The sequence below is a fragment of the Dermacentor silvarum genome, chromosome 3 (assembly GCF_013339745.2).
Source record: "Dermacentor silvarum isolate Dsil-2018 chromosome 3, BIME_Dsil_1.4, whole genome shotgun sequence".
In the NCBI taxonomy this organism is placed as follows: domain Eukaryota; kingdom Metazoa; phylum Arthropoda; class Arachnida; order Ixodida; family Ixodidae; genus Dermacentor; species Dermacentor silvarum.
In genome coordinates, this window is record NC_051156.1 from 207,729,130 (window position 1) to 207,751,741 (window position 22,612).

The 22,612-nt window shown below is 48.3% G+C and overlaps 1 protein-coding gene across 4 annotated transcripts in view; it reads right to left on the reverse strand.

Moving 5' to 3' along the window:
- LOC119446553 (uncharacterized) overlaps nucleotides 1–22,612 on the reverse strand; it is a 531,274-nt gene that overhangs the window by 238,837 nt on the left and 269,825 nt on the right. For all 4 annotated transcript variants that reach the window (XM_049664212.1, XM_049664209.1, XM_049664210.1 and 1 more), the window contains one exon: nucleotides 3,840–3,901. The gene's annotated coding sequence lies outside the window, so the exon portion shown is untranslated. The remainder of the gene's footprint in view (nucleotides 1–3,839; nucleotides 3,902–22,612) is intronic.

The following is a 22,612-nucleotide window of genomic DNA, read 5'->3' on the forward strand; positions in this document are numbered from 1 at the left end:
GGACCCTTACGGAATAGCCCCCCCCCCCCCCCCCCCCAGTATACTTCGGCTGTCGCCATTGGCTGCCGCTTCAGGAGCGCGTAGGTGCCCGCCAGTCTCCTTCGCGCCAGTTGCCAGCACGCGAAGTCGGAACGTCCAGGTAGTTTATAATGATATATAAATTATTTAACTTTCTAATTATCCAGTTTGGGGCACACGTTGCGATCACAAATTGAGGACGAGCATTACCGCAGTCGTGTTGCCTCAGCATAAATCTCAAGACAAGCACCACTTTCGAGTTATACAGCCGTCATTTCCGCTGGGAAATAGATGGCGCTCCAGTTGACACTTTCCCGAGGGAGTGCATCAAGCAGTATTGGAACTGAAACGCCATTGCGTTCCTTAGTCGATATATATCTCGACTATGCATGCCTTGCGATTACCTTGTGCTGCCAGCCTTCGCTCTCATTTAAAGAATAAATATTTTCTCCGGCAGCTTTTTAACGATCCTGACTACTTTCTCGGTGCTTTCCTACACACATATAAAAAAAAAACGTCAAGAATTGTCGTGATCGCAAAGGTCAGGACTCTTCAACAAATACCTGCGTCAAAAAATAAAGTTCGCGCATTTTTTTTCACGATATCAGGAAAAATATTTTGCTCCCTCGGAATTACAAGCTCCGCAGATATATGTAAAGTTCACGCATAGTGAGTGGCGTTTTGAGACAGATGGCTATTTTCTGCTCTTAGATCAGCGAGCAACGATCATGTTTTCACCGCGTGACTAATTTTTTCCTTTTTTTTGTAGGACAACATTTTTAAAAACCGCACGAAATTTATATCGCAATTCGGCCTGTTCAGGAAGATAACCTCAATGGACGGACATTAATTGTACGACAACTCGAAATGCTCCGGTGGCTATGTAACAAAAAATCACTGATTAACTTTTGAATCCTTCACCTGAGTGTACATTTTGCAAATGCAAACTTAAAGCCATAGCTGCAGCGAAATCGCATATGCTCTGCAAAAATCCTAAGTGTTCGTGCACGCTAGGGCACTCGGCGACTACAGCGACCAATGTGGGGGTATGCTGTAAGGGTTAACCTAGTGGACCCTTACGGAATAGCCCCCCCCCCCCCCCCCCCAGTATACTTCGGCTGTCGCCATTGGCTGCCGCTTCAGGAGCGCGTAGGTGCCCACCAGTCTCCTTCGCGCCAGTTGCCAGCACGCGAAGTCGGAATGTCCAGGTAGTTTATAATGATATATAAATTATTTAACTTTCTAATTATCCAGTTTGGGGCACACGTTGCGATCACAAATTGAGGACGAGCATTACCGCAGTCGTGTTGCCTCAGCATAAATCTCAAGACAAGCACCACTTTCGAGTTATACAGCCGTCATTTCCGCTGGGAAATAGATGGCGCTCCAGTTGACACTTTCCCGAGGGAGTGCATCAAGCAGTATTGGAACTGAAACGCCATTGCGTTCCTTAGTCGATATATATCTCGACTATGCATGCCTTGCGATTACCTTGTGCTGCCAGCCTTCGCTCTCATTTAAAGAATAAATATTTTATCCGGCAGCTTTTTAACGATCCTGACTACTTTCTCGATGCTTTCCTATAAAAAAAAAAAAAAGAAAAGAAAAACGACAAGAATTGTCGTGGTCGCAAAGGTCGGGGCTCTTCAACAAATACCTACGTGCAAAAATAAAGTGCGCACATTTTTTTGACGATATCAGCCATCTGTCGCAAAACGCCACTCGCTATGCGTGAATTTAAATGTATTTGCGGAGCTTGTAATTCCGAGGGAGCGAAATATTGTTCTTGATATCGTGTAAGGGTGTAAGGGAAAGTGTCAACTGGAGCGCCATTGTATTTCCCAGCGGAAATGAAGGGTGTATAACTCGAAAGTGGTGCTTGTCTTGCGATTTATGCTGAGGCAACACGACTGCGGTAATGCTAGTCCTCAATTTGTGATCCCAACGTGTGCCCTAAGCTGGATAATTAGAAAGTTAGATAATTTATATATCATTATAAACTACCTGGACATTCCGACTTCTCGTGCTGGCAACTGACGCCTCTTTCAGAAATGCATCGGAAAATCGCATGTCACAAAGAAAGAGAGAGAGAAAATAAAAAAAATAAATCGTCTGTGACGTATACACACGCATTTTTAAAAGAAATTTATTCAAACTAATAAACAACAGCTGACATGCACATGACGCACGAAATATTTCTTGCAGTATTCAGCGAAATGCCAAACGCAAGAGAGAAACTTAAACTTAATTCGGTGCAAGAATAAATTTCCTTGCGCCGAATGAGGAAAAATTGGCAGACTTCAGCAATTCTTCCAGTTGTGAACTTGTTCACTGCTACAGTGATACTTTCTCAAACGCGGGCACACGCGGTCATGTGATGATGCTGATCCATTCATCAATGGAATCCGTCGTCTTCTTCTTTCTGGGGTTTTACGTGCCAAAACCAGTTCTGATTATGAGGCACGCAGTAGTGGAGGGCTTCGGATTAATTTTGACCACCTGGGGTGTTTTAACTTTCAAGACTAACTTGGAGGGAGTGACTGAGGTAAAGAGTACCTCGGTTACTGCATTTCTATACGTTATGCGGCAAAAAACAAAGAAATAAATGATAAGAATAACTCCTTAGTGCCGTACGTAAAAGACGACAACAACAAAAAGAATAACAACAACTTCCTTGCGATGTCCATAGCGTCGTCCATTGCTGAGTATATGCAACTCCTCGATTTATTTTTATCTCAATAAAAAAAAAGGAACACAACAAGCACAAGCTACTTTCTTTTTTAAATTCTTTTTTTCGTGCCTTTGCTTCAATTACTCGCTATTCTTTCCGTCTTTCTCCTTCCCCTTCCCCCAATGCAGGGTAGCGAACCAGAATCTCTTCAGGATAACCTCCCTGCCTTTCCCACCCCATTTCTCTCTCTCTCTGCTCTCTTTAATGTCACATAATTAAGTGGAATGTAAAACACGAAACTTGCACGCTTACGTATTAGGCGCTTTACGCGTCACGTCTATATGGTGAATGAGAAAAGGTGAGGTTTCAAGCCAGAAACGGAGTCTTTGACGACACGATCTGTACTCAACGCCATTAGATTTGCGATTTACGTCAAAGCGTTCCTTTGCCTTGTTTTTAGATTTGATCAGTGAATCGATGCGGGAATCGCAGCGCTTCGCATCCGACCCCCGTCGCAAATATCTCGTTCCCTCCGATAGGCGATGATTGTTCATGTGCGCACTGTCGCGAGACACTTGCTCCGCTCTGCAGACAGGTGGTTGTCAATGGCGCTTCTACAGAAAGCGATCCCAGCAGGGTGAACGCCTTCGACGACCTCTCGACTCCACGAAACATACAAATCGATAAAAAATAAAGAATAACAATATGTGGAGGAGGATGGGGGAAAAAGCATTTTTCGTTTCTTTTTGCAAACAGGTGTTTGCCTCTAACAAGTGTTATATTTGACGAGGAACGTGCAGCAGTTTCGTTATGTGACGCAAACAAGCCTGATTAATATTCATGTGGCGAGTGGTTCCAGTAGCACGGTATTTAGTGGTTATGATATTGATATTCCGTGCCACTCCACTAGGATTCGAAGCTTGTGGATGTCATAAAAAGCTGCTTCTTCTCGTACTTTTAAGGCATGTCACGCGATGTCCCAGGTACATAATCGCCGTGCACCTTGCTCTACAAGTGTTTCTTACAAAGCTGTCACCTTAAAAGTATTTTCGCGTCCGTTAGTAGTGCGATTTGAAACGGAAGTCCCCGTTTCCTCATTTTCTTTTCAGCTGGTTTAACCGCTCCTGCAAAAAGGTTCAGGTTCACTCACCCCATCTGATGCAGAGCCTTATCCAGATGCAAAGGACACTTTCTGTTCCTTTCGGTTGGTCACTGCGTGCAGGGAAAAGAAAGAACAAATATAATAAGGGACAAGAATGGAACCACGTATAAACATATTAAAAGAGAAAGCGAGAATAAAGAAAGAAAGTCGGTGGAGAAGGCGGTGTGTTACACAGCAGTGTACTTCATAGCACATTGCAATGTTGGTGCAATGTTGGTGCATTGCAATGTTGCTACGGCTTGACTAGAAGTAACGTGACCATGGTCACGTTACTTCTAGTCAAGCCGTAGCCGAGTGGGTATGCCCACCAATTTTCAAGCAATCCTTTACTGGGCGTTAGTTCGTATTATGCACACGATGCAAATATAGCTGGAGGGTGTCGGTTCACTCTCTCTCTCTGAACCAGGCCTTCTAAGCGCAAGGCCTGGAGAATAAAAACAGTGGCCTCACGTTAGTGGCATGTACGTGCGGTATGTCACCCCCCCCCCCCCCTCCCTCCCCCTCCTCCTTTTTGTTCTGCCTCAACACTGTATTTTGCTGTTTGGTCTACCCTTCTTCATACTACCTTCCTTACGTGCCCTTACCTTCGAGCACTGCGTAAGATATGTATATATCTTGCACCGTGCCTTCGAGTAAGGGATATAATCGCATGTCCACTACTTACCACAGCTTTGCATCGCCTCTATCTATGTTTATCAGGGTAACTGAGTTCACGTAGCATGAACACAGCACCACAGCCGACTTGTATTTTTCCAGAGTTAAAAAAACAAAAACAAAAAAACGTGAGATCATATCTCGAGATAAGCGCGGTGTTCGACTACGATTCCACGAGAATGCGAACGAATCACGTGATTCGTGCACAGTGCACCGTATTCCAACCACAGATAACGACAATCACAGGGTGGACGCATAAATTTCCATATCGTCGTTCAGCTCATAAGTGCACATTATTCGCGGGATTTAGACGTTTACGGTTCCACTGCAGGCGTAACATTATAGCGAGCAACGTACACGTAAGTTTCGGGCATTTGAAAGAAAGAGGGGGGGGGGGGGGGCGGCTTTTGATGAGCTTAGCTGATTCTCGAAAACAAAAATAACTGCGCACCATTCAACTAAACACCGATATATAGAAGAAGGCGTGGCACATAACGCGCTAACAACTACCATTTCTCGTGCAGATCGAGGCGTTAAATCAACGGGTATTGCCGCGGCGCGCCGAAATCTCGACCACCTTGATGACAGGAACATTTCAAGCAGCTCTTATCAGATCATGCACACACGTTCGGGCGATGATACATACTTAGTCAACGAGGAATAAAGGCTTCCTTACTTCTTTCTGGCCTGAAGAGAGGCGGCCCTTTGTATAGCGCCGACCGTCACGAACGCCATTAACCCGCATGTCCAATTTATTTTCTTCCGGTAATCAGCCCTGTTCCCTAGAGGTGTTAATAGCCTTGCGGAAACGGCAAGCTCGCTCGAATAAAAAATATAAGAAAGAAAATGAAAGAAAAGGCATCTTATTGATGTCCAAAGATCGAAGGACCCAAGTACGTAGTTGGCGTGCCTCGGTTTTCTTCACAACGAGCCAGATAGCGAAAGTGATGGAAAGAAATAAAAGAAACGTAACGGAACGCGTTCTTTTACGAGCACGTTCGAAGAACAAGCAAAAAGTGACTCCTTTAAAATGTCAAATGTCGCAGACAGGCCGCGCATGACGTTTACGGGAATCGAAGAGCGAAAGATGAGAGCCCCAGTATATAGCAAACGTTGCCTCTGCGCTCCGTAAGCATGCTCCGCCTCCCATATTCTCAAACACCTGCATAAACCTGAACCTGCAAGCGAAGCACTGGCAGGCACAAGCGAGCACCTGCGCAAGGAAGTGTATACCTACGTGCGCACGGACGCGCGATTTACAAACGTACAGACACGCTGAATCTCAAGAAACGTAGCTATCGTTTGTGCTCTATAGGAGGGGTAGAAAAAAAGAAAAAAGACACCTTTCAGCAGAAAGAAAGGGCGCACATTTCTCACTGCGGAGATAGAGATCGTTTTCCACGCAGAGAACGCCCGCAATACGACGTCGTGTGAGAGAGACCACGCGCCTAACGAAACCCGCTCTTATGACCGAGCCACGGAGAACAGTCAACCGCGCGTTCTCGTTCTGATTGGACTGCTGGCTGGCTGGCAATTTCGACTCGATTGCAACATCCCCACTTCGTATCTCGCTTTTTTTTTTCGGTTTCCTTCTCCCTTAGCTCCGTCCGGCAAGTATACGGGGACACTGACTGTAGCCCACAATTAGACATCGTCGTCGTAACGAAGAAAAAGAAGAAAAGAAAGAAAAGCACGATTGGAAGGGGACACGGTGCCGCGAAGGTGAGGCGGTGAGGGTTGGATACGGATACAGCGACGGTAGTGAGGGTTGCGATCCGAACGAAAACAAGAGCGATCGCGAGAAGTCCTGCCTGCAGCTGCAGCGAAGTGTCCGCGCGAGCGAGCGAGCGCGCACGCCGGCTATAACGCGCATGTGCATATACCGAGCGGGTCGCTCGATCGCCGTCGAAATGAGCTCTATACATCACGGCGGAAAACGACGACGCGGTCGTGTAAGCGTTGTAAAGTTCGATTAGGGGCGCTAGGCGATCTCGTTGCGATCGCCGGGGCGAGCGAGGGTTCATCAGACTCGCGCGGTATTCATTGGCGTCGTCGTGGCGAGAGGCAGCAGCGCGGGAACAAGGAGAAAGGAGGAGGGAAAGGAGGAAGCCGAGCGAGTCAGCTAGTACGCACGCGCGCGCACTTCCTTATCGGTATTTAATCGCGGAAGCGCAGGGGGAATTAACCGCAAATGCGGCCCGATAAATAATTGCGAGGGGTGGAGGAAGGGAGAAAAAGAGGAGGCTGGCGCGAGAAGCGCGGACACTGCGCGGCGGTCAGCGACGGTGTGAGAAAGAGACGGCTGACCACGCCGCGCGGCCCTCGGTCCGACTCATTGTGAGTGTTATGCGTCCGCTTTTCATCCTTTCTTTCTTTCTTTCTTTCTTTCTTTCTTTCTTTCTTTCTTTCTTTCTTTCTTTCTTTCTTATGCGCGTGCATCGCAGCTCTCGGGAAACGAAACGACGCCCGAGAGTTAAGCCTGCGCGCGAGCATTATAAGACGTAACGAGGGGACCGAAAGGCTCCGTGGATCGAATCCCGCGAGGAGCATTAAATCAGAGCGCGGCGCGCGCTCGGCTCCAGAGTCAACAGCTTTTCGTCGACGAAGGCGTACAGCGAGGGCGATAATGTGAGGGTCTTTTAATGTTCCTTGTTTTCTCTTTGCGGGCCAAAACCAACGTTATAGACCACTCGATGCAATATACACGTGTAGGAGTGGCGGACTTCGCATTAATCAGGCAGCCACCTGGTGCGTTGCGATGTTAACGAACCGTGTCTCAGCGTCTCCCATCACGTATAAGCAAACAGCGAATGCGCATGTCGAGCGTGGGTTGTTGTCTTGTATTTAGGGATGCGACAACGGGCAGCTTGGGCTGAGTTAGAGAACTGAGTTGAGCGACCATGCGTCTTAAATCTGCATTTATATATATAGGCGTGGTATAGCGGTGGGCATGTTACACCGCGTTCGCGTGCGGTTTCGCGGAACGCTGTGACGGTTGTAGTTTGTCGCTGCATGGAACACCGCTGAATGGGCGCCCGATTTTATTTATACATACTGCAACATACGTTAGAAACGCTGTGAACACTGTTCTGAATTGCTAGCGTGAATGGAGGCGCCCTGAGAACTTTAACGTGGTCTTAAAAATGATCGCCAATGCAAGCACAGACGAGCGGTATGTTAACTGCGCTCTTGCCCATATTCCTCCACTACTTTCTATTGAATTAGCTTACGTGGGCCTGCACCACATGTTAGTTATCTATCTTAAGCATTACAGGACTCATTCAACACCGCGTCCGCTTAATCTCAACTAGATAAAATATCACCCACCACAGCTTGATTTCCAATCTTTCTGTCAGTTAACGGGATAATAAACAGAACAATAATTTGAGAGACATTAATAAATTACACAACTACAGTACAAATCAAAACGGCGCTTTCCTCCTCCTGGTAAGCCGGAAAGGACTCCCCCCCCCCCCCAAAAAAAAAGAAAAAAACGAAAAAAAAAAAAAAAAAAAAAAACGAGAGACTGGTGCCGACGTCGCCTTGAAGTTCCAGCACCAATTCGCCGTGACGTCACAGATTTTGACGGCGAGATCTGCTCGGGCCCAGTTTGTTTTTTCATATGGCTAAAATTAACTGCATTTTATTCTAAAATGGCCAAGCACAGAGCTTTGCAAGTTTGAAGTATACGCTTGTACTCCCCCACAATGGCCCAAATACGAGAAACTACCCTTTCAAATCCATGGCGTCACACTGACCACTCTTACGTTGCAGCTGAGGTGCCGGCTCGAAAAAAACAAAAAAAAAAAAAGAAACATAGTGCCTCGAAATTAACGATTATAGAGTTTCGAAAGGACACTTTATCATGCCTAAAGGTCAAACTCTGTTCAGTGCAGCTTCGAACGTTGCCGCGATCAATTTTCTCTTCGATAACTCATCTCGTGGTATTCAGCTTCTCTTCGAGCTTCTTTCTTATCCTCCGAGTTTCGGTCCCGTCAGTTTGTGCTGACGGAATTCAGCAATCATCCCTCCTATCCAACAACCACAGCCTCCAGACTCCTCCTCGTCGCCCTTTTTTATTGTCATCGGTGAAACCGTTCGATTTCCCAATCCGCTGGCGCCATCTATTGCGCCTACGACACTGTACGCATCTGCAGCGAGACAAAGTATGATCGCGTACTTCTCACGCCGCGGGGTTCCGGGGTTTCGCCAGCGCGGGAGAATGATCGCGCGAATAACACATGTGGCTGAACAAAGACAAGGCGTCAAGTGTCACCACCGCAGCGCTGCACAGCGCGTTGTTGTACACGTGAGAGCTTTGTTCTCGAATCATTGCACAATCCAGGCGGGGCCCGCTTTAAAAGGTAGGCGATTCTCAACTGACAGACTGTCAAAAAAAAAAAAAAAAGAAGAATCAAGCGACATCTTGCAGCAACGCTTACTTATAGTTGAGTATTTGCTTTACGGGTTTCATTGAACAATATGACTTTCGTGTCTCTGTGCGCATAAATAGTTATTATTGCGCAGTGTAATTAGCTTGCACTAATTACAATAACACCCGCACATACCTCCCCGTGGTTTGCTTAATTTTGGTCTTGTTTACATTTAATGATTTTTTTGTGAGGTTGGTATAAGTGTTTGTATTCTTAGCGATGCGCACGTGTTGTTTGAGGAAAGAAGTAGCGTCAATTTATTAAACATAACGGCGTCTTGGAACAGCCGGCTCTACTGTAGCCTAACTTGCCGCTTGTCTATGGAGTCAACAAGGACAAAAGGAAACGACAAACCATGTTCTGAGCGTATCTAGCACATAAGCGTATCAAAATTGTATGTCCTCATAACAACGTAACGCTTTGACTTCTAAATGAGAAAGCTGCTTGTGAGCTTTTGGTGCATGTGGATGCTGTTCAGTGCATTGTATACATGAACGCAAGATGAATAGTATGTTTATGACGGATGTATAACGTTTGGGCTTCGGCAGAGCGTGCGTATGAATCATAATGCTGGTCCTTCGCATTAGCGCTCGTATAGGTGTTGCCGCCTTGCAGCTTACGTGTTCGACGAATCGGAACGCGTTGTCGACGGTTACGCGGCTTAAAGCCGGGCACGCATCACTACGTTAGACAGTCGAGCCAGTTCTTCTTGGGAAGTCGTATGCATGAGCAGCTGTATAGTATTTGGCGCACTGGTTTTAAAGCGCCAGGCCACGCCCTGGAAAGATACCGCTGAGGCAACGTCAGGAAGTTGCGATAAGGGTCTAAAGCGAAACGAACGAGGGCTCGGCCCTATACACCCGACCGCATGGGACTTTGCCTCGCGGAAGATTCGCCATCACGCATTTGAGGAAATGACCATTCTAATCTGTCGATCTAGTGCGTTTATTTTAGGCGAAACTTGCGACTCATGTGAGAACGTGAAATGCTTTAGGAGGTTTGAATATGATTAGCGTTCCTGCACAAGCGACTTTAGCACTGAGTATAGCGTTGACTGCTATCCGGCGCTATGAATGGCTGTAATTATGTGTATATGGTCTCGATTTTCTCATCTTTCTACGTAGCCCTCTTAGCGTTGGGTAGAATGCCCCTCAGCGTAGGGTCCCACAGATTAGGGTAGCAAACCAGATTTTTTACTCTGGTTATCCTCTTTGTCTTTCATCTCTCTCTTTCTTCTATTTCAAGAGGATTTCTTTGCAAGGAATATGGTAAATAAAAGAAAATTAAATAAAAGCTTCCACCTCTGCATTGTGCAGGAACCGCAACAATGTATCTGCAAACGTATTGTCCGTCACCCATCTGGGGTAGTTTTCAGGATCAGTCTTAAAATCTTAAGAAAGGCAAGAGCGAAGCTAGACGTATACTGAAAATTATATATATTGTTCTCAAGCTCTATAGCGTTTATCGTGTTCCGGACATCACGTGTCTAAAGGTGCACACGTCGTACTATACGCTCGTGTTTAATGTCAAATAGGTTCGGTGCCGCGTACCTTCAGCGTCGCACAGGATCTGTCACACGTTTCGACGTCACTCCACAAGCGACAAAGATTTGTCGCGGGGGATGACTTATCGGCTGCAGAGTTCATGTCTCTCCGAAGCTGGCATCCCCAAAGCTCGGGATGATGAGCGCAGCAGTGCCGCCCACATTCGCGAGAATCTAGTGAGTTTAGACCATGGGTTAGAAAGGCGAAGAAGGTTTTCTCACGTCACTTTTCCCACCCCTTAATTTGTATAGAAAGAAAGAAAGAAAGAAAGAAAGAAAGAAAGAAAGAAAGAAAGAAAGAAAGAAAGAAAGAAAGAAAGAAAGAAAGAAAGAAAGAAAGAAAGAAAGAAAGAAAGAAAGAAAGAAAGAAAGAAAGAAAGAAAGAACAAGCGTTTCGTCCTTGCTCAGCTCCTGTCGTCTGCGCTGCTCACCATAATATCCACTGTGTCGATTTGTGACGTTAGACACTATACTTTAAAGTAACAGACCTAAGCTTTGCATGGTGATTAGCGTAGGAAAGAATGATTATCTTGTCAATGAAGCTATTCCATGCCATTGTAGTCGCGATGGACTCCGTGACAAATGTGCCCCCCGCGCTGTCTAGCGGCGTAGCTTCGGCTATAGGATTGTAACTGCGTCTGCTTACATTCCAAGCTGACTGTCTAAGACAGAACATGTTATTTCTCGCTTATAAGAACCGTGAACATCCTTCAGAACAAAAGCACTGTTACATGCCTGCAATGTCCTGCATGTTTTGGGTCATCCTCGAGAATTCTTGCACTCACCAATGGAATACGTTCACTATGAATAGTGGCAAAGGCAGAGTAAACATACTTTATCGGGTAGTACGAGAGCTTTAGAAATGTAGTTACTTTTTGGGACCGGCATATACGTCTGCAAAATGAGTTATAGTAATGTACTACCGCGTCCCTGCCTTTTCCCTACAAAGACACTACTTTTTCTTTTCTTAGACTGCAGGTCACTTCGGAGTGTCCATATTGCTGACATTGCGAAATGCAACTGGTGCTGTGTGGAGTTGAGGAAGAGAGTCCTTTTGTTCAGTTTAACATTCGTTGTTTTCCAAAAGGCCCACCATATAGTTCGAAAGCGACACATTTATCGCGCTTGACTGCGCGACGCCAGCTTATTGGATGTTCGATGACTTGAATCTATTGTCTAAGAGACTATCAGGCGATGCACTTTCCAAAATAAATGCGTCACCATCCCTACCATCACCGTGATTTGTGCACATATTCCCCCAATGAAATTTACAAGCACGATGTGAATGTCATGATGTAAGTGAGACACATCTGTACACCCGCAGTAACTCGCCTTCCTCCACACGTAACCACATTGGACCGGAATTAACTGAGCCAACTTATCACCGGCGGCTGACAAATTCACTGGCCACCGCTCTTACGTTGCCGTCCCGATGCCAACGCGAAGCGTATGAAGAAATCGCGCCTCGTAGCACTCGCCCGAAGAACGTGGCAAGTATATAGCCTTGCGATCAAACCGCTGGCACCGGGCCCGGGACGTAATCTATGTAACTGTCTCATGTTCTCCGCTGGAGCGAGCAGTATGCTCACTGTCGAACTAATCTAAATCGATGCGTAAGCGAACACGCCGAAGGTTGTAAAACGAGGGAGAAACGGCGCGGAGACTCGGAGACCGAGTGAAGTCGGGGGCTGTGGGAAACGAGCGAAAGAAGCAGAAAACTAGGAGGCAACGCGGGCAGGCAGCAGCTTCGCGGTGCCCATAGCCTCGCCTCCCGCTTCGTCGGGGCCCCGCCTTCTGTTCCAGCCGATCGCAAATCGCCCCGCTGCGTCCGACTTGAGTAATTGCGCGACGGGCACTAATTAGCATAAAAAACACTTGCCGCCGCCGCCGCCGCCGCCAGCGCGCTAGAGAGCGAGCGAGCGCGCGCACGCACTCTAGCGCATTCGCGAAATATACACGCCTACACTCGAGCATTTTGACTTCCAAGGCAAAACTGCCGGGCTGTTGGGCGCACAGGCAGCGCGAGGGTGAACGTTTATGCTGCATGATTGATAGCGCGGAGGCGAATAAAGATGGGCGAACCCGATACGCTAAAAACGAACGCTCTAATGCGCTGCGCGCCGAGTCGAAATCAGTGCACAGGCTCATTGCATGCATGCAGGCAGGCAGCCAGAGCTTCATATAACGGGAAAGGTTATATAGAGTGTGAGGGAGGTAAGCAGGGCGGACGGCAGGTTGAGGGAGTCGGAAGAAAAAAAAAAAAAAGGGGGGGGGGGGGGGGTCGAGAAAGCGCGCTTCCACGCGTCAGGAGCAGACTCGCGTGTGTCGCGGATGCTAAGATAGGCGCACCTGATATAGCCTTTCGAGAAAACCGCATCGATCGAAATGTCTTCGACAGACCGAGTACAAGGCCCTAATGAATGAGGCCATTCATTAAGCGCGGTCCGGAGACGTCGAGGACGCGGCGCGTTAATGATTTGTTTATTGCCGTTTACTTGGCCGCTTCGCTGTGCAACCCGCCGCCCGCTCTCCTCCGCGTCGTTCTCGATGGCTTCTTCTGAGCGGGGCAGTATTTAACAAAAGCCAGCTCACTCGTTCGTTCGGCCCGGGATCCGGGAGAAGCTATTGTGTGGGAGCGTGTCCTTGATGTTTTGGAGAGCTAGCGGCCCTCGATGCCTTTTGGCGATGTTATTGAACCGTTTCTTCGTTGAGCCGACTTTCGTCATTTGGGGCGATGCATAGTGTTTATTAGGACTATACGTACAGAAAGAAGTTGAAAGGGCGGTAGGGGGGAGGGGGGGGTGCCCGCGCTGTCTTTCGCAGCTCGTTTACAGCAGCAGCTGCTCCGAGTTTGCGGCAACAAACATTCCTGGGAAATTGGAAACGGTCGACGAGGACAGAAAATAAACGAAAGGGGAGTAACTGTTCCAAATATTTACGACAACGCTACGTGTAAGAGACAGAAACGAGAAAATATTCGATACCGCAAGAACAGCTGGTTGTTGCAGTAGCGAACGAGGGGTCCGCCGTATATTTCACCAGTGACACAGTTCATTTACTACAGTGGCCTGCGTATTTGTGATAACAACCTATGAAAGTTATTCTGAATTTACGAGTTTGTCTTAAGCGTCTAGACCTGACAGAGAGTTTCGCCGCCTAGTCTGTATAGTGAGATTTCTGGCGTCGTTCATGCACCTTGTTCATGCGGTGTAAATTGCAAAATAAGAAAGAAAGAAAGAAAGAAAGAAAGAAAGAAAGAAAGAAAGAAAGAAAGAAAGAAAGAAAGAAAGAAAGAAAGAAAGAAAGAAAGAAAGAAAGACAATTAAGAAAATCGTAGGCATCGCATTTAGTTTTATAACATTTAAGCAGCCGCTTCACGAAAGCTACCAACATGCGCGTCGGATTTGCATATTTGTTTTTACTACTGTTTGTCAGCCAGCTAAGCTGGAAACTCCATAAAACTCAATAAACACCAAGCCCTTTTTCCAAAGAGCTGTAGCAGGCTAGAGGCACGTCAGACAGGCCGACACCCTTCACCTACCTCCAATCCCTATCTCTTTCTATCGGCGCATAGAAGGCTCACTGAGGTGAGCCCCACCTGATAGCGTCGAGTTAGTAGTCGGGCTCGAAACAACTTGACAAGCCATATGTTATTCGAGCCATGCCTGGATGACCGGGATTCCAGCGGCATCTTGCGTCGACACGAAAAAGCAGATCGTGTGCTCGAGGCGTATCATTCATGCGAACCATGATTAGAGCCCTCTGGTGGAACACGCACCAGAAAGGCGACAGATGCCTGCTTTATATATTTGCTTTATTTATTTTATTACCTGTTTAATTATTTTGGCTCGTTACTGTTAGACAGTGTCGCGCGTTTTACCTTTCATCGTGGTGTATATGGCGACACATGCCGTATAATGGCAACGGCTAACCATGGTCCTTCCTTTAGAAACAAACATTTTGGTTCGGACCATGTTCGTCTTTGCTGTGCTCTTACTCGGATCAACGCGTGTGAAGGTTTGTTGACGAAACGGAGAACGACATTGCACCCCAGGCATTGGCATTAGGCTGTCAGCGCGGTTACCGATGTCCATGTACACTTTCCAGCTATTTCTGACTTGCACGTCTATTCTATTTAGACTTTTGACAGCGCTTCTCGCCAGACTCATGAATACATTGTGCAACTTGCAGCACTAAATTGCATCTCTCTTTCTCCTTGTAGCAGTACCAGGCCGGTTTTGTGGACGATGGTTCCAGCGACGGAGGGACTTCATCACTCAAGAGGAGAGACTTAAGTAGACACGCATTAATCAACGCCACATGCTGTTCTTTCTCTGAGACGGCGAAGTCTTCAGGAGGCGATATGGTAATTTTGTATCTAATCACCCAGCCATGTTGTCGCTTGTTCTCGCTCGGATACTAGCGATCGGACAGATGTTTCACAGATTGCATTGAACTTGTGTTCTGGCGCGACTGGTGAACACTTCGCAAGAACTTGCCCTGAAGTATTTTTTGTATCACTATGGCTTTACACTTTACAAAGTGTTTCTGTTTTCATCACAAGTTGGAGCAAAAGAGTAGCCGACGCTTCAACGAGGCACCGACATCTGCTTACGCACATTTATGAAAAAAAACAAAAAAAAAAGTCTAAGCCACGATGCTCTTCATTCAGTGCACCGAAATACTTCAAATTGCTGTGCCCTCACCACCAGCGACGAGACTAGTAAAACTTTACACCTGCGTGGTCAATAGAAACTGTTATAGCGTCATGTACTCGCTAAACGCCTTGAAGGAACTTATGGGTCTTCAAGATTCCTTCGCATGCAGAATAGCAGGCGGAGCGTGGCTAGAGCATGTCGTATACAGGACAGCATTTGGGTTTCACTGTCAGGATACTTCAAGACGTCGACTATTAACTGAATACGTTTCCTCTCGTGGGCGTCGCTACCAATATAGGTAGCTACTTATGCAGCCAAAGACGTGATACGTCTCTTCGGTGTATACCATCGTCAAAAGCCAGGTTTCTGCGAAACAATAAAGCTTTCCAGTGACAAGTTAACATTGCTACCCATATATCTGTTTCAGAAAACCACGAAACAAGCCAGCATTTAGTGGGACTGAAATTCTCTGTGGCTGTTGAGACTCGGTGTGCATACATTTACGCATGCGCTGAACGACAAGAAGAAAGGGAAACGTGGGGTCCGATTTTTGTTAGTCCCAACCATATGCGCGCAATTAGTGTTCTGTCTCTCCTAACTTCTTGCTGTCTTTTCGTCCCCTTATCCCCTTCCCCATTGCAGGGTAGCAAGCAGGGCGTGCACCTGGTTAACTTTCCTGCCTCCCCTCTCTCCCCCCCCCCCCCCCCCCCCGCCTCTCTCTCTATCAGTGTCCACCCACTGGCCCAGCAATCAACAGATGTAGGATAGAGAATCATGCCTCTCAAAAACTAATGTTTCTCTTGCTCTAAACACGACCATTCCATCATTAAGCTGTCGAAAAATAATTAGACCTTAGTGGAGGCATACTGCCTGGCATTTTTTTTTTTAACTGCAGCGTTGAAACGACTGACAGAATTTCCGTCCGTTCGGAGCATGTACTCGCGTTTGTACGAACTTTACCTTTAAGCCCCGCAGTAGATTTGGTGTGTACGTTTCTACAGCCAAGTGCACACGGCTGCCTCGGGGGCCGGCGAACGGACCGCTTGTATATGAGCCGCCCTGGGAGGTTTTTCCTCGGAGAACACGCGCCGCGTTTTTATTCTTTATTTATTTCTTGCTGTGGCTCCGAGAGAGCGATGGCGGCTCACGGGCGAGCGACGGCTAAAAGGAGAAGAGGAGGCCGTGACGGGACCAATTGAAATTGGCTCGAAGGACTAAATACCGACCTCGGCGGTGGGTTCGCGAATGAGCGACTCACGATCCACCCCGAACACGCATTCATGGCAGGCGTCTGTATATTGGGAGAGAGGGAGAGAACACCACGCACCGTGTACAGCTCCCTGTATAGTTGCCTATTTCTCTCTCTCTCTCTCTCTCTTTTTTCAGCCTCGTTTGAGCACGAAGACAGAGAAATGAAAAGATGGAAAAAATTGGCGTTCCCGGAGGAAGTTGTGTACGTTCCGGACGTGATGTCGACGCGCTTTTTGAGTTGCTTGGGCACGCCTTACATATACGTGCGTATACATGAGATGCCTGCAAGGCACTGAGTTAGAATTCTGCATTGCTATCTTTTTTTTTTTTCCCTGCCCAAACGAATTAAAGAGTGTGCGAAAAGCTACCGGATCGACTGCGTGCAGCATCTTTCCGCTTTCGCACTGACGTCTTCTTTTTTTGTTCTGTTTCCTCGCGAGGATTCATTTATCGTCCTCTTTCACTCTTTCTCCCTCCCTCCCTTCCTCCCTCTCTCTGCCTTTTCCACCGCTGCATCATTTAATTGTCGGGAAGGTGGCTGCTTTAGGAGCAAATCTAAGCGAATGCAAATTCGAAACAATCGGGGAGCCGGAAATAGGAGCGTCGAGATTAAGAACCACCCGGTGAAGCACGAACACGAACAGTCAAGGAGATCAGCTTATACTATATAGCTGCAAGCGCCAACACACGGATGTGGACGACAATACTAGACGTCCGCACAACACGGATGAGAGAGAAGATAGCGCAAAACAGAACGATGAGGCCAGACTTGAACTCGACTCGCCCTCAGGGTTGGCTCGAAGTCGAACAGAAAACAATCTACTTCGGGGCCGCGCGCGGCCCCCCCCCCCCCCCCCCTTCTCTTTTTTGCGCGTTATTATGCTAATGAGGGACATTTATTCATCCGTCTCCACGATGCGGCCGCTCACGGAACAGCCGTCGATGGACCGGTGAGCATGCGTACGCATAGTATACTTATACGTGTGGCCTGTTGTGCTTTCCGATCGCACTCACTCTCGTCTCGGCCGGCGAATTCGCGTTGGAACTCTTTTGGTGCGTACGTATATGCGCGTGTTCGGCTGCTATAGGCTCTACAGCAGCGGGTAGGTATAGGAAAGGCAATACGGCGACGCGCGCGGTTCTCCTAATTGTAATTGTTGCCTCACGTTTTCGGGGCAGATCAAGGCGGCGGGCCCGTTTCGAACCTCTCTCTTTCCCCTTTATCGCGGCGACGCAGGCGCGTCGCCTAATTCTCGCATTTTCTTTTCTGTTTCCTGTTCGTCTCCCCCCACCTCCCCCCGGAGAATTGTTTCACATTTCTACGATTACGACGGTCAGCTATGACGAGTGGCTCGCCATTACACACACCGCACACCGTCGTCGACGTCCGCATATATATATTCTTACGAGTATTCGTAAGTATAAGCATGATCGCGAGCGGCTGTTTCTCCAGTTGCGCTGCTCAACATGAACTCCCCTCTCTTTCCTTTCTACATCCTCCTCGACATCTCCCAGTTTTTATTTCTCCTTCTCGCGTCGACGCCGGCCGCGGACTCCAGCTACGTGTGTGTGTTGTGGCGGCTTTTGTTTGGCTGCCCCGAACGGTCGTGCCGTGTCGGCATCGCCTTTGTGCGGTTGTCCCGCGCGGCAATGAATAATGTGCCCGAGTTACTGGGAGAGCAGCGGTGTGCGGCGAGAGTCGATGTGCGCGCCCGTGCTTCGATTCGATTCTGCTCTTGTTTACGCCGCCACCACACGATCTCCGATCGCGCACGACGTCGAAGAGGAAATTACGCGAAGCGCGTTCGGCGCGCACGGCCGCCGGTGTATGTGTAATACGTGCACGCGGGCCTTGAAATGACACGAACGGACGGAATGGCTCCGCGGCACCCTTGATTACAGACACTCGCCTTGCGTGAACCACGTCCTGTTCGTTTCACCCTGACTCGGGGGATCGAGCACGCGGGAATCGCGAGGCTTCTTAGAAAACGCCTGTCGCTGATGAGAGATCGATAGTCATCGGGACACCGGCTTGGTTCTTTTGCGTTTATCACTCGTACGTGTCAGATACAAAGATCCAGTTTTAATATTCAGAACGTCATCGTCAGCCTATATGTGTACACTGCAGGACGAAGGCCTCTCCCAGTGATCTCCAACTGTCTCATTATATTGCGCCAGCAGAGGCCATCTATGGCGTGCAAATTTCCTGTCATCACGTCACCTATAATTCTCTACAGTCCTCAACTGCGCTTCTCTTCTCTTGGCACCCACATTGTAGCTCTAACAAACCACCGGCTATGTATTAGATGCCCAGAGAAACTCCATTTCTTTGTCTTAATATCAACTATAAAACCGGCTATACTCTCGTTTGCTCTCTAATCCACACAACGGTCTTCCTATCGCTTAACATAGGGGGGGGGGGGGGGGGGGGGGACGTGCCACGACGGCTAGAAAGTGTGTCTAGCATTGTTTGTTGTTGTTGTTGTTGTTGTTGTTGTTGTTGTTGTTGTTGTTGTTGTTGTTGTTGTTGTTGTTGTTGTTGTTGTTGTTGTTGTTGTTGTTGTTGTTGTTGTTGTTGTTGTTGTTGTTGTTGATATGATATAAAGAGATGCTGACGCACAAATAAGGCGCCGGCTACTCCTTAGCCTCTTGAATGGGTCTAACCTACAACATACAGGGTTCAAGATTACAAGTGCCGGGCTTCCTGGTGATCATCGAGCATTGTTCTATCTCGCATTTCTTTTCTTTTTGATTTTCTTTTGACGTATGCGATATCTTGTCCATCCAGACCCGTTAAATCTATAAAATAGTACTACTTTTTGCAGCAGTCACCCATTTCCTTGTCACAAGCAGAGTAGTTCCAGGAGGGCCTCCACCCTCAAAATTTCATTTTACGAAACACACCTTGGACGGTTTTCCGGCTTGTTCTGGCTTATAAGGGAGCTCCCGGATGTGAAGTGCATAAGCCACACTATTGTTCTTTCTCTATTGATCTTTGCGCACACTTCATCGCAAGGTTGCTACGAGCAGTAGCCGCTTTGGTCAACGACTCAATATGTAGGCGGTATATTCTTATAAGGGTATTTCGGGTCTAGTAAACCAGTGCGGAAGTAATTTCTGCAAGAGGTTCAAGCCAAGAGCCTCCTGCGACCAAGCTATACCGCGAGCACGAGGCAGCTAGTCGCCGCTGCTCTGGTCATACCGAAACCCTCGAACCGAAACGAGTACCAGAACTGCATCAGTCTCGTACAGGGAGGCATAGGAAGACGCTCGCGTCGCTATTAATACACCGCTACATCGCCTTCTATACATCGCCGTCATAATGGCGCGTCCCGCCCACAACTGCGCTCTCGCGTGCTCGCCGTTAAACAACGCAAACGCGCGCGCGCAGCCCCTGTTATCATCAGGAAGAACAGATCTTTATTAAATGCCGCCCTCTTTTTCCTCTAATTCCTATGGCGCTCGGCCCTCACTGTCTGATCGGGTAAGGCCGCGATAGCCCCCTTGTCTAGTAATTAACATTCAGCAAGTATGTTACACGGGCCCCGAACGCCCGCGTACCCTTCCTTCCATGCAGTGCGGGCGAGCGGCCCAGTATTTGTCTAGCGCCGTGCAAAGGATGCTGGCCTTGCTGCACCGCCCGTATTACCTCATCGCCTACTCGACGAACGGCGCAAAATGCAAAAAATACACCCCCAGTAATCGCGGGTGGAGGCGGGTAGGGGGGGAGGGGGGGTGATGAAAAAAAAAATATACCCGAAAGAGACGGAGTTGCGGCGCCGCATCGATACCACGTATAATACGCTGACCGGTATACACACAGCGCAGTGCATGCAACGTTCGAGTTCAAGAAGGATGCTGCAAGGTTGAGGTATACAAGCATCCAGCGTCGAAATAGTGCGCGAGAAACTGCGAGGCTCTCCGAACACTTCCGAGGCGAAGCGGCGAGCGCGTGGATGCCATAGCGAAGCGCACAAAGAGAAACGGAGACAGGGGGATGACTCGGAGCGGGGGTGCGCTCTTCCTATATATGATAGCGCGCGGAGATGGCGGCGACGAAGAGATGTTTCTGTAGGCGCAACACGGAACAAACGAGCAGGGCCCACACCGCGAGGATGCATTCCGAAGGGGGCGGAATTACATCTTGTTCACTCGCACGCGCGGCCACGGACCAAGCCTTTGCCTGCATGGCTCGGCGTCCCTTCATGCGCCCTGCAGTTCTGTTTATCTCTTTCGTTATTGCTTCGGTTCCTTCTGACCCTCTCGGCGGTTTGCCATTTGGTGCGCCGCAATGCGCGTGGCTCCGGTCCTGCCTCGAGCTGCCTCGAAGTATATACGGCGGTCCTGCCGTTTTCCGCCTTCGCTCGGTTTGTGTGCACGGGCTTGCGCCAGACACGGACCCTGTAATTGAGGCTAAAGGCGTGGATTTGGTCCGGTCGATTCGCGGAGGAGTCGAGGAGAAGTAGAAGAAGCAGAAAGAGGCGCGCGCGCTAAAAATACTACCTTTCCTTCTCATTTTTGGGGACTTTTCTCTTGTTTGTTTTCCTTTACGTTCTCGCCTGGATTACGACCCCGTGGGGTTTCTTCCTTTCTTGATTTCTTTATTTTCGTTGATTATCGAGTGCTCGTGATTACAGCGTTTTCTCGCCCGCTTTCGCGACAAGCTTGAAACATGGTTCGAATCGAGACCGTGCCATGATGAGGGTGGGACGGCCGGGCATACCCCCCTACCCTGAAACGGGAGGAAATCGCGCGCACGCGACTCCGAGCTACTTGGGCTGCAGTCGCTTACGGTTCCGATTTGGGCGCAGCGTCATTAGGGAAGCAATGCTAACCAAAATCATGGCCTTTCGTTACGTTATTAGCGTGCGTTAGCGAGCTCTGTAACACGCTGAAGGCGTGAATAACGGATAGATAAGTAGACGTGGGTGCAGTCTCAGTTCGGCGACCGCGACTTGGGAAGTCGTTTTTGCGGGCGTCTGACGAGGGTATGTCCGCCTTGTGCGTACAGCTCTGGTTCCGTGTAGAACACGGAACGGCTGTCGCCGCCTTTGAGTGAACCTGCACGTAGACGTTGTTACATGGCCACATGGAAGGAAGAGTGTCTCCGCCATACTGCAAGAACAACGACGCCTGCACAGGAACAGCTCGCTTGTTTCAGCGCTCAGTCAACTCATTCGCTGACTCCTCTCCCTCTCCGACTCACTGTTCACGCACTTTCTCGCCCATTAACGTTCACGTAGTAGTAACTACTTACCATCCATTTTCTCATTAACTACTCGCTAACTCATTCACTGAAGGCTCTGATTGACCGACTCCACACTTTTTTCACTCACTCACTCACTCACTCACTCACTCACTCACTCACTCACTCACTCACTCACTCACTCACTCACTCACTCACTCACTCACTCACTCACTCACTCACTCACTCACTCACTCACTCACTCACTCACTCACTCACTCACTCACTCACTCACTCTGTTGATCCCTATTAAGGCTCATACTTTGTCTCTGCCTCACCAAATTGGTCAAGGTTTGCGACACAGCTGGACCTTTCGCTCTGTTCATGTTCGTTCTTGATCACAGGTGCTCGTCTTTTTTACGCTCTATCGTTTTTGGCACTAAGTTCGAAAGTCACGATCCTAGAATTAGCTCTGAGTCGTTTCCAATATGACTTCGTGTTGCGCGCACGATCTTGCCCGAAGGAAAAGATGTCTGCGTAGCGTCTCCCGCCACAATCACTAGCAATGTGACGGCGAAGTGCAAAGTTCTCTTCGGATGCGGAAAACGTAGTGAAGGGCAACTTTTGCACACGTCATCATCACGACACCTTATAAAACAAGTTGCCTAACAACGGAAGAACTTGCTTTCGCCAAAGCCCTAACTAACGCGTTTCGAACGTCTTAATATATTTCTCTATTTTATTAGGACCCTAGTAAATTCGCGTTCGAGTGAAGTAAAAAGCAAAGCAGAAGGCACCCTTCTTCTAACCACGTATTGTGCTTGCAACATAACAAATACACTTTTTCCTTCACTCGTACTTTAGAGCCATCTACTTAACACGCCCAAAGCTGCCGACTCCATTGCAGCAAGCCCAGGTCTGATGATAACATAGCCGCCTTTATACCTTGAGCTCCAAGCAGGCCGCCGGAGAGCGCAGTATACGCACACCGGAAGCAAGTCTGTCACTTGGTTGCCACTCGGATTCCGAGCAGCTGC